The sequence below is a fragment of the Dromiciops gliroides genome, chromosome 6, assembly GCF_019393635.1.
Source record: "Dromiciops gliroides isolate mDroGli1 chromosome 6, mDroGli1.pri, whole genome shotgun sequence".
Classification (NCBI taxonomy): Eukaryota; Metazoa; Chordata; class Mammalia; order Microbiotheria; family Microbiotheriidae; genus Dromiciops; species Dromiciops gliroides.
The window spans coordinates 138012854-138025381 of NC_057866.1; positions in this window are offsets into that span (position 1 = coordinate 138012854).

Consider the following 12528-nt stretch of genomic DNA (forward strand, 5'->3'; position numbering starts at 1 on the left):
CATCATAGAGAAATTTTAAGGCTATAGATTTACTTTCAAACTAACATTTTACATTTCAACAACAGCCTTCAAATAATTAAGATATAGTCAGATGCTTTGCTGAAATCCAGGCATACTTTTTTATTCCCAGTAAGTAATTTTTTCATTCAGATCTGACTCTTTGGGACACCATTTGGGTTTTTCTTGACAAAGATACTGGAGCAGTTTGCCATTCCTTCTCCAACTCATTTTATATATGAGGAAACTGAGGCAAATAAGGTTAGTGACCTTTTTATCCCCTTAATTAACCAGTTTAATAAGCCAATTACTTTTTTGTGCAGAATACCAGGAGATTTCTTGAAAAGAGCAAATGTATCCATTGACTTCTGACTATTCACCATCTGTTATTTCCTAGACAAAAACATCTTTCCCAGGCCACCAATCTTCAGGTGTTTTCCCCGTGTTGGAATGTAAGCTTACTGACAGCCAGGACAAGTTTTGCTTTTGCCTGGCATAGTTTCTGCCACAAAATAATCCATTAATAAATGTTTATTGATTGATATTGATTTGTTGCTTTTATATTTGTATTTCCAGCCCTTAGCAGAGAGTCTGGAATTAATAAATATTTAATAAATCCATTTTTATTCATTCATTTATTTGCAGTTGAAAAAAATCATTTGGAGAGGTTAAAGAACTTGTTCAAGGTCACAGAGCAAGACAGTATCAAAGCCAGATCTAGGTTCTCCTGCCTTTTAATTCAGAAACACATCCTGCTTTTTCTAAATTCAAAAAGTACAATTAAAAAATGCTTGAAAAGAAAAATAGGGTGGAAAGAACGATAATGAAAACTATGTAGCCCAACATGTTTCCCTTTTTGCCTTAATTGTCAAGAAACTGGAGCCAAATTCATTGCCCAATTGTAGTAATTAGCTCATCTCAGGTGCCTGGTAACATCTGTTCCCTCTGCTCCCTTTAGAGAGCCTTTGTTCTGTTTTTATCCCTAATTGTCCTATATTACATTATGTTTAATCTTGTAAGCCACCTCAAATCCTTTTGAAAGTAGGTGGGTAAGAATTCTAAATCAATCAATCGATCAATCAATAAATGAGTAGGTGAATAAATAAATAAATAAATACAGGCTAATGTGTTAATTATCTTGAAGACAGGATAATAGTGAATAGGAATGTGGAAGAATCAAAATTCTCATTCAACTTGAGAATATAATTCTTCAGATTTTCATTTCCTTGGGGGATGGGGTGGAGAGTGTAAATTTCTTTGTTTTGTTTTTTGGAATATGGTAAAGTCTTAAGCTTCAGTTTATGAGATATTTTTAAAAAGTGCCTTCCTTCAAATTATCTTATATATCTCTTTTTGTCTGTGTGTGTAGGGGGAGCTGTATATGTCTTTTTTGGGTGGGACATAGTTGTTTGATGTGGTCTACCCTCCCCACCCCATTCCCAGCCAATGCAATATGCCACTTTGGGCAGCTAGGTGACACAGTGGATAGAGTGTGTGACCTTAAGTCAGGAAGACCTGAGTTCAGATTCAGCCTAAGACACTTACTGTGTGACCTGAGCAAATTACCTAACAAAGCAACAAGAAAATTGCATCAGGAAGATTTGGACACAACTGGAAAATAACTTAACAACAGCCTCGCTCCCCCCATCCCCCACCTCCCACTTGACTAAGTTCTCTGAGTACAAGGATTGTGTTTAACCTTTTTATGTGACCGTAGCATTTAGCACTGTGCTTTTCAATTAGTAGGTGCTTAATAAATGCTAGCAGATTGATTGGTTATGAATCAATAGTCAATAGAATTAATTCTTCCTCTTTAAAAAGTATTTTATGAACAAAATCAATGGTGCCTATAGCTATTTCTGTGCCATGCAATCAACAAACATTTGTTAAGTATTAACTTTGTTCCCAGGTACAGTAACTACTACGTGCTGGAGATTGTGGAGGGAATGGACAAAACTTGTGTGGTATGAATTTAGGGAATCATCTTATCTTTCCTATCCAACATTTTAAAGGAGCCTTGTTGTTGTTTTTCCTTAGTTCTTGAAGTGGACCGTGACCTGGGGTGATGTCATGACTTGCAATGAATTGGATTTAAGTAAGAGAGGGATGTGCAAAATCACCAACCTCTTTCCTCTTTCCTCCAGAGACATCTAGGTTAAGTGGAAAGATAGATATTCAGAATGACTGGAGATGGCAGTGGATGTTTAAGGCAATTGGGGTTAGATGACTTACCCACAGTCACAGAGCTAGTTAGTATCTGAAGTGAAATTTGAACTCAGGTCCTCCCAACTTCAGAGCCCATGCTCTATCCACTGCACTACCTAGCTTAACGTCCCCTAAAGGAGACTTAGAGGTAAAAAAAAAAAATAGAACCAGAAGAGTTTTGCTGATTCTGTCTCAAAGAGAGGCCTCCACTATCATAGATGTCATGAGGCCTTATATGTTTCCTCAGATTTCCTCCCATCAGAAGCCTCATGAGAAATTTTTACACCTGGGTCAATCAATATAAAGTGTTCCCTCAATTATATTGGGAGAGAGACTCTTTGCCACCCTGGAATAGCTCCCTAATTTCCTAGGATAGCTGAGGGTAAAGATACAGGGGAAAAAAGCTCAACCCAGGCACAGATGTCAGCTTCCCTTTTTAACTAATTATTTTTGGCTCTGTCACCCCTGTGCTTTTGAAAGTCTGCAAGCATTTCCAGCAACCTCTAAATTCCACACCATAGGGCAAAGCTCCAGCCAGCCCACCCAAATTATGATTCTGTTCCATATTCTAAAATTCTGTGATTCTGATTCCCTTAACCGGAATTCAGAAAGACTTGGGAATCTTTACTCAGAAATTTACCAGCTGTATGACCCTAAACTAGTCACTTAACCTTTTTGGTCTCAGTTCCTCATTATAAAATTAGTCAGCTGAATTTATTGACCTCTAGGGTCCCTTCAACTCTAAATTTATGATCCCACCACACTTGATTTCTTAACTATCTTTCATGAGTTGCACAAAATATTTTCCAGCATATTATCTTTTTAGCATTTTTCATGGTTGAGCTTCCTCTAAATGGCAAGGATTAAGCTTCCTCTAAATGGCAAGCATGTTTCTAAAATAAAAGAAATAATGGACTATCACCCTAAAATACCAAATAATAAGCCATATAACACAACATACAATGTGAATCAAAACAGAGACCCTGAGAATATCAAGGACACACCTCCTCTTACACACTGCTCCTAAATTGAATCATCCAGCCAACAGCTGTTCTAGATACAGAGTGGGCAAGGGAATTTTGCACCACCTGGGCTCTTCTCATTCCTGCTCCAACAATCTGTTTCTCATTAGGTTAAAAGATGGGGAATACTATAGTGACTCATGATTGGAGAGGAGAAGGGGTGGGTATCATCACACAAGGAAAACTACAGATCCTATTAAGAAAGAAAAAAAAGATCCAAAGGGTACAACAAAAAAGAAAGAAAGAAAGAAAGAAAGAAAAACTAAAGAACTAAAGAAAGAGAAAGGAAGAAAAATATATGAAACATGACAAAAAGGAATCGTTTGTCACAGTCTGCTGAAATAGATTCAGGAAACTGTAAGGCAATAGAAAACTGGAGGTACAAACATCTGTATGGGCACACCAACAAAGTGAAATATAGGTCTGCCTTCCCTGTTACCTCAGCAGGTTAAGCTACATAACACTTTTACTCTTGCCAAACTTTCTGCAACCCCCACATTCAGTTATGTGGTCATGACCCATAGTTTAAGAGCTAAGGTCTAGACAAAAGGAGATGAGAGCATGAAATAAGGTAATAGCTTTGCTAGTAGAGAAAAGGGGTCAAATGTGAGAAATACTGAAGAGTCAGAAAAAGCAAGATTTTGCAACTGATTGGGTATGTGGTATTAGAGAAAGAATGGAATCAAGAATAATACCCAAGTTAAAGACTGAAATACTGCAACAATGGAGCTGCGATCAATACAAATAGATTTAAGAAACTGCCAATTTCATTTACATTGATGTCATGAGTTTTATCAGTCCTAGTCAGGGATGTGGTGCTAAATGTTTAACAAGCAATGTGGGTGAAGGGAAGTTTTAGGGGGTAGAAATGTATACAAAACACACTTTTAAATTTAATATGAATTATTAGCATTTTCCCCAACACTTTCTTAAATCTAGAAAGCTAATAAAATATAATAAACCAAGTCCTAATTTGTAGACTTTGACAATTTACAAGGTATAGATGCTCAAACTAAAAATTCAATAATCAGGAGGCCAGTTTGAACCAGCTCCAGCACTACTGGTCAGGTGTCCACTTTTTAAATCTATCTCATTTCTAAAAGATACCTTAGCAAATACAAAGAAAGCAGAGAAAGTGGAAAGTCAAGGAGACTTGACAGAGAGCTTGGATTAAGGTTCTAGGAAAAGGTGGATATTTAAGCAAGGAAGAGGTAAAGCTGATAATGATTTCTTAGACCAGAAGGTGAGCCATTCCATTGTTCAAATGAATTCTTTAGGAGTTTTCCTATGCAATATAAATATTTCCAACATAAAGCTATCCCAACCAGAGTCATTCTTCAACAATTTAATAAATGGTTAGGGAATTTGTGCTGTGTGCATTGGGTGAAATGATAAGACCAGAGTTCCAGATGTTTTATAGATGAGAAAAATCTAGAACCAAGAAAGTTAAATGACTGCTTACATAGGTAGCAAATACAGAAGTGGGATTGAAATTCAGCTCCTCCGATTATAAATCCAGCATCACTTTCCCTGTATCTCTCTTCCTTAGAAAGTTTAGATTAAAAGACATGATCCCTGACTTATTAGAGGTTTTATTCTCTTTTGGGGATGAGTATATATATATATATATATATATATATATATATATATATATATATATATATATATATATAGTCATACTATACAAAACATGTAAGAGCACCTTACATGTTTAAAATGCAGTGCCATTTAAAGAACAAAGGTAAAGATTGTTACCAACAGGGAAGAACCTGGGAAGGCTTCATGGAGGGGATACCATTAATACTATTCATTTATTAGAATCCCTGATAAAATTGAGATCCCATGTGTTTCCTCTGAGACAAAGCCAGTTTACTTCTGATACCCCTGCTCTTAACTTGAGTTGTAGAATAGCAAAATTAAGGTCTCTTTAAGCATTTAACCTCCCCCCCCCAAAAAAAATCACAAAAGGACCATTTTTTTTCCAGTGGTGACCTCAGGTAAAAAAAAAATGTATTGATATAATTGTTCTACCCAGCTACTTTTAGAAACAAAAGATGAGAATATGCACGCATAAATTTTTGAGGGTTTATTTTTTTCTTTCAAGTTTGAGCCTTGTTTCTGCAAGTTTAAATTCACTCTCCCTATTCTTCTAGGCTGTTGAAAAAGGAGGAGCTTGGTGAATTTGCCTTCCTAAAATTCAGGCTCTTTAATCAATTACCTTTCTGTTCAGTAAGAGCACTGAAAGCTTAACCCTAACATATGTACTTCAAATGTTATCCATAATCACACACAATTATAAATACTAAATGTTTGAAAATAGAAACCTCTCCAAATGATAGAGTGGCAAAAAATGCAGGTATAATAAACATTTACCTATTCTGCTGAGATACCACATTTAAAATCATATTCCCTAAAGTAAAATCGAGTTGAGTATAACCCCAAATTTTATAAAGCTTCCCTTCCCTTGAACAATCCTTGTTTCTTCTAGGCATGCACACTATATTTCCCAAGTGCCTCTCGAATTCCCTGAGTTTATTCCAAGATAGTGCACAAGCTAAATAAATTGTTTTAAAACCATAAAACCCAAACTTAAATATAACAGGTATTTGGCTGTCTCACACCAGTATAACACTTTGCATCCATTCTGGCAATGTTTTAATAACTCAACATATGGACTTTTGTATTGCTGATTAATTGCTTTAGGACACACTGTGGTAGACTAGGGGGAAAAGTCATTGACCAGGATTGAGGAGAGTGGAAGCATAGATCTGCTACTAACTCATCATGTAGGGAAACCATAAAACCTAACCTTTAGTTTCTTCATCTGCAAGGAGCTGTAAGGTCTCTTTCAGGTCTGATATTCTATGACTTTAAATATTTTTTGACAAAAACTACTCTTACACAGCTGAGGGGCTAAGAGAAAGGGAGTTGGAAGATGGAGAGTGAGAGGAATTCGTTCATTAAAGAGAAGAGCCAAATAATATGTAATGAGTGTCTGTCTCATGCCCGTGTGACCTCAGCTGGCATCTCTCCATGTGGAGCCTGCTGGGCAGCCTACTTTTGAAGGAGTCATAATGACATGAAATAAGAGGGGCTTCAAGAGACTATGTAGTATTCATACACATTCTGATTCTGGTTGGTGAACCATGTGGAGAAGAGGAGACTTCTTTAATTGCCTGTGGAGGCATTCAAAAAAGCTTGGGAATTTCAGGCACTTAATTCCTCTTTGCCTCAGTGCTCTCAGACTCATTAGGTAACTTCACTAATGGTGTACAGTGAGAAAACATGCTATAAGGAAAGATGCCTTAGAGCCTTCTTCCCACTGATTCTTTATGGCCCTGTGAAAAAGCCTTAGTCCTCTCTTTTCCATCCTAAATGAAGGCAATAGAGCCTCTAAAATCTTGTGAGTTTCTAAAGGTTCAGAGGGCATCTCAGCTTCCTGGTGTTAAATAATAAGGAGAAAGCTTTGGTGTCCTGGAATTCATGTCCAGGCTTTGTAGCCAAATCATTGTCAATGATGTGAGGAGCAATGAGTCACCTTCTGGACTTAAGCTAGTAAAAGCTGAGACATTTTTTTGGACCTTTTGACACTCACAAAGTTGTGGAGGCTACATACTCCTTTCATTAAAAAATGGACAAAAAAAGCAACATGAGCAAGGCCTTTTCAAAAGGCCAGTGATCTCAGAGGGCATAAGCCCCTAAAACATCTCTTCTTATAGCATGGTCTCCCATTAGATATTATAAGTGAAGGAGTGAACTAATGAACTCCAGTCCTGAAACAAAGAGAAAGTGTTTAAAGCTGACAGGCCCTTTTCGAATGCCTTCATAGACAATCAAAAAGCCTCCTCTTACCCTCAGACTAAGTTGACTAGAACTAGTACCAGAATGCTACATAGTCTCTCTAACACACTTCCATTCCATATCTTCCTTATATCTTTCATGTGAAGAAATGGCATCTGAAGTACTCTCTGCACATGAGTCAGAACCTATAAAAGTACATGCTTAGAGAATTGTAGATAGGTAAGTAAGTAAGCTAAAATAGGATATGGGGCTTCACAACATTTTACTTAAGGTTTGACAATTATATATGTCATTGCATTAATATGTAGTGTCAGGATAGGGCTTGTAAATATGATTTTATTGGTATAGAAAACTATACCAATGGAGTTCAGCACCTTCTCTACAATTCATAGCCTTAGAGAATCACCTCAAAGTCCATGAGACTAAATGGTTTGTTCAGGACCATCCAGCTAATATGTATCAGGGAAAAGATTTGAACCCTGGTCTTCCTGGCTATAAACTATGCATCATATATGGTGTCAGTGGATAAAGGTGGACACAGTTAATTATGCAATAGATAGCACCAGGCCTGGAGTCAGATTTGAGTTCAATTCCAGACTCAGAATCTTAATAGAGCTCTGTAAACCTGGCAAAAAAACCTCATTTCACATGTTTCCTCACATAAAGATGAGGATAAAAGTAGCATATAAGTATCAAATGAGGTAGAATTTACAAAATGCACTTATTCTGGCACAAAGTAGGTTTTATATAAATGCTTATTCCCTTCCTTTATATTGCCTTGCATTCTATACAAGTTCTAAATAATGTCATAAGTAGCATTCATTAAAAAAAAATATGAAGTACCTATTGTGTCCAGAGCACTGTGCAAGCAATGAAGGAATGTAAAATTAAGATGACATAAGGCCCTACGTTTAGAGAACTTTTATTCTAGTGAAGCCATAGGTTAAAGGCAAGAAGGGAGAAAGACACTAATACATGACTATATCATGTCATGTTATATTGTAAGTGCACCCAAAAAGTGCAAAATATCGTTCTGTGTGGGATCGCCAAACAGAGAAGGTTATTTTTTTTTCCTTTTCAATGAGTGAGGAGTAGAAAGACATCACAAGCTAAGGGATCAGTATGATCAAAATAAAGAGAAAGAAGAGCATAATGTTTGTTCCACAGCAGAGGGAGTCTAATTCAGCTAAATTGTAGAGAGAGTTAAGGGAGCAATATAAGAGGTCAAATGAAGTAGTTACCAAAACGAATATTCTTTTCTCAGTCCTATTCTATTCTTGAACTCTCTGCTGAATTCAACTACTCAGTATTAATTACCTGCTGCTCCTGGACATTCTCCTCATTGTGTTTTTGTGAGACTACTTTCCCCAGGAGAGCATCCAACCTCTCTGAATGCACCTTCTTAGACTCTTTTGATGATGAATCATGTCTTCAAACTATAAAACTTATGTTTCCCAGGGTTCTAGCCTTCATCTCTTTTTTTCATCCCTCCTTCCTCTCTTTCTCTCCCTCCTTCTTTCTGTTTCTGTCTCTGTCTCTTTTTTCTCTCTCTCTCCCTCTCTCTTTTATCCATCTGCTTTTCTCTCTCTCCCTCTCTCTTTTATCATCTGCATTTCTCTCTCTCCCTCTCTTTTTCTCTCTTTGTCTCTCCATCTCTGTCTGTGTATGTATGTGTCTCTCTATGTCCCTGTCTCTTTCTCTTTATCTGTCTCTGTCTCTCTCTCTGTCTCTCTATCATTTTTCTGTGTCTGTCTCTGTCTCTCCCCATCTCTCTTTCTACTTGTCTCTCCTCCTCTCCGTCTCCCCTAGTAATTTCATCAGTTCCCACAGTTATCGAGACCCAGTTCCAATCTCCCCTATAAGCTTCAGTTACTTTAATGACATAATTGCTTATCTTCTAGCCTATGCAAGTCAGTGTCATTTTTATCTCTTCACTTCCTGACCAACCCACCTTCCCCTAGAACTTCACTGGTTCCATCCATTCCTTGCCATGACCACAGAAGCAGCCTGAACTCTTTTTCTGTACCTCATTTTCTTTCTCTGTACTTGCTGAGGAATCTTTTAGAAATAAGGTAGACTCAGAAAAGGGGAGGCCTGGGACCAATAAAAATCATGACATCAAAGTAAATGAAATGGTTTTGTAGTTTCTCAAATCTATTCCCAAAGCAGTTTATTGCTTTATCTATTCCAACACCATGAATTTGATCACTTAATTATAAAGTAATGTTCTTATAACAGGTACAATAAGGGGAAAAGAAAAGGCAGTTTAAGTGTGGTGCTTACTCAGAACTTTAAGATGACAATTAAAGTGAATGACTTGCCATTGATCATTGCAAACCTGAAGTAGCTCCTGTTGACATATTAACAGAGGGAGGAAATATTGCCCTTGTTTCCTGAAAGATCACTCCTCTTCCCTTCACCTTTTGTATTTATGTTCCTGCACTGAACTTGTCAAATGACATGGATCAGAAATTAAACTGTAAATGAGTCTTTTCCCCCCTACTTCCCTCCTCAAGAAGAAAGTATGACCATATTTCAAAATATGTTCACTGCTTTTGCACATTCTGTAATAAAATCTCTTTGGACATGTAATTGATATGGAGTCACAAAATAAACTTTTGAGACTGGGAAGAAAATGTTCTCATCTCATTCTAATAAAATCTTCTTTCTCCAGTATACATTTCCCCCCCCCTAGCTAATGTTATCCTTTCTGCTTTGTATAACAATACCTGTATCTGCCTGTGGCCAATCAATCATCATATATCGGAGTACAACAAATTTTGTATGGGGTAGGATCTACTCAATTACTCATTTAAAAAAGTGGAATCTTGTGGTGTATCTTCTAGTGTAGGCTTTGCAAATAAGTAGCAGATTTAAGTAGTTCTGTACCACAGTCATTTTGGTCCCTTTTTCATTTTCTCTTTGACCCTTTCCTGAAAATCTATGCCTGAATACAATTAAATAAACATGATTGAATTTCTTTTTTATAATGAGCCTCGGAGGACACAGATAGACATCCCAAATATCCCCACATTGTCTTTGCATAGCTCAATGATGAAAGCAGTTTTCACACCTGCCACTTTTTTTTTTTGAGGTGACAGCAGCCAGAAATAGTGCCCTGATAATGGTTATTTCTCTATATCTTGTGCTTTCTTCCTTTGTGCTCTCATCCAGCACAGGAAGCTTGGGAAAGCACAGAACTGATCATTACTCTGTTAATGCTTTTTCTTTCTCTTTTCAAAGAGTATGTTACAAAGGGTGGGGCAGTTCCAACCTTTTCTAACTATGGAACAATACACATAGCTATAAAACATGTGATATCAGTGATGGGAAGGACCTTAGAGATCATTCATAAAATGAGGGGGTTGGTCTAAAGTTTCTCTAGGAGGCCTTCCCTTACAGCTGAGGAAACAGAGGCTTAAAAAGACTGTCAGAGTTAGTAGGTTAAGAGCCCCAAGATAAGGCAGGAGATGGTAACTTCATATCCACCTACCCTAGATGAGCTGAAGTCATCAGCCAAAACTATTCACCTTGGCTCATAGTAAAGCAGACATAGTACCAGAGGGCCTATAAAAGACATATGATCCAATCCTCTCTTGTGAAGGCTTATGTGAAAAGAAGACTTGATGGAGCTAGAAGAATTACCTTCAAGAGTAGAAGTATAGAACAGAGGGATTAAACTTGTTTTGCTTTGCCTCAGAGGGCAAAAGTAGCAATAAGAGGTAGAAACTGCTGAGAGGAAGATCTTGGTTCAATTTAATGAACAGCTTTCTAACAACTACTGCTAGCCAAAGTGGAATGAGCTGCCTCAGGAGATAGTGAATTCCCCATTATTCTGAGTTTTCCATGAGAGCTGGGCAACTACTTGTCAAAGATGTAGTGAAGAGAATTCTTGACCTAGTATTCTTGAGACTGAAGAACTTAGGAGCAGAGTCATGAGTAAGGACTCTGACCCTTGGGACAAGTGTAAGGAAGGGATTTAGAAGAGACTTCTCTACTATACAAGAATCCTAAGGGGGAAAAGGCCTTGGAATATCTTGTTGGAAAAAAGACAGTGTCTGGGAGGCCCTGAGATTACTATTGGAGAGGTCACTTATGGGAGATGGAAAAGGGTGTGCCAGATGAAGGAGAGTCTCCATGGTACAGAATAGCCTCAGGGTCTCATGTTGAATGGCATAGATCCAGCCTTCATTTTCATTAATTTTGTGCACCAAGAACACTCATTTCTATTCAATATTAGTCATAATAGGGAGGGAAAACACTATTTCTCAGAGAGTCTAACCTGAACTACCTCTGAAGGAAAGCATGCTAGCTATTTCCTCCCTTGACTCTGGTTGGTGAGAATGTTTGTAGTATATTGGCCCAGCCAGAGAAATGATAACAAAACTGTCTTCTGTGTGTATCTCTGTGTGTGTGTGTGTGTGTGTGTGCATGTTTTCAGGGATAGTGGATCAGGGTCAGGCAAGAGAATGGAGGCAGTCATGTCATGGATATGTCATGGGGGTCAATGGATAATCAGAAGGCTAATGATGACCACAAAAAGGTAGAATGAATTCTCCCCTATATGTGATTTTGAGGGCGTGTTATCAGTTGAAATAAGTGAAGACTAATGGAAGCCACTGGAAATTTCCCTGAGTCTGTTTGTTATATTTGTCTCCATCATTTCTTGGGTAAGACACAGGACTATGGAGCTAGCATTGTGGTATTAATGGAGATCATTTTCTAGATTACATGGGTGAAAACCAAAGACTTGAGGGTGGAGAGAAAGAAAAGTACTAAACAACATTATTATGATGTAAGACTTTATCTCTCTAGTTTCAGGACAGACCCATGCATATTTTCTTTAAAAATGAGGCGTTTTTGAAATAAGGCAGCATGTAGCTGAGAAGCATTGAAATAATCAGAAGTGAATCCTAGTTCCAAGCTCTTCAGTAGTTCACCATGTAAGTTTAGGTGAATTAAGTACCTTCTCTGGGGCTCAGTTTCCTAATCCATAAAGTAAAGGGGTTAGACTAGAGCAGTGGTCAAACTCAAAGAGAAATAACTCCCTGCATGGTCGCTAGGTGGTGCAGTGGATAAAGCACCAGCCCTGGAATCAGGAGGACCTGAGTTCAAATCCAACCTCAGACACTTGGCACTTATTAGCTGTGTTACCTTGGGCAAGTCACTTAACTCTCATTGCCCCAAAAAGAAGAAAAAATAACCAATTACTCCCTGCAAAACAAAACCAAAAAAATTATGCTGTATTGTATTTTTTTATTATTATTATTTTTAATTTTTTTTTTTTTAGTGAGGCAATTGGGGTTAAGTGACTTGCCCAGGGTCACACAGCTAGTAAGTGTTAAGTGTCTGAGGCCGGATTTGAACTCAGGTACTCCTGATTCCAGGGCCGGTGCTCTATCCACTGCGCCACCTAGCTGCCCCTGTATTTTTTTTTTATTAAAAACATTTCCCAATTATTTTTTTTATCTGGTAGCACTCATTTGACACTTCTAGACCAGGG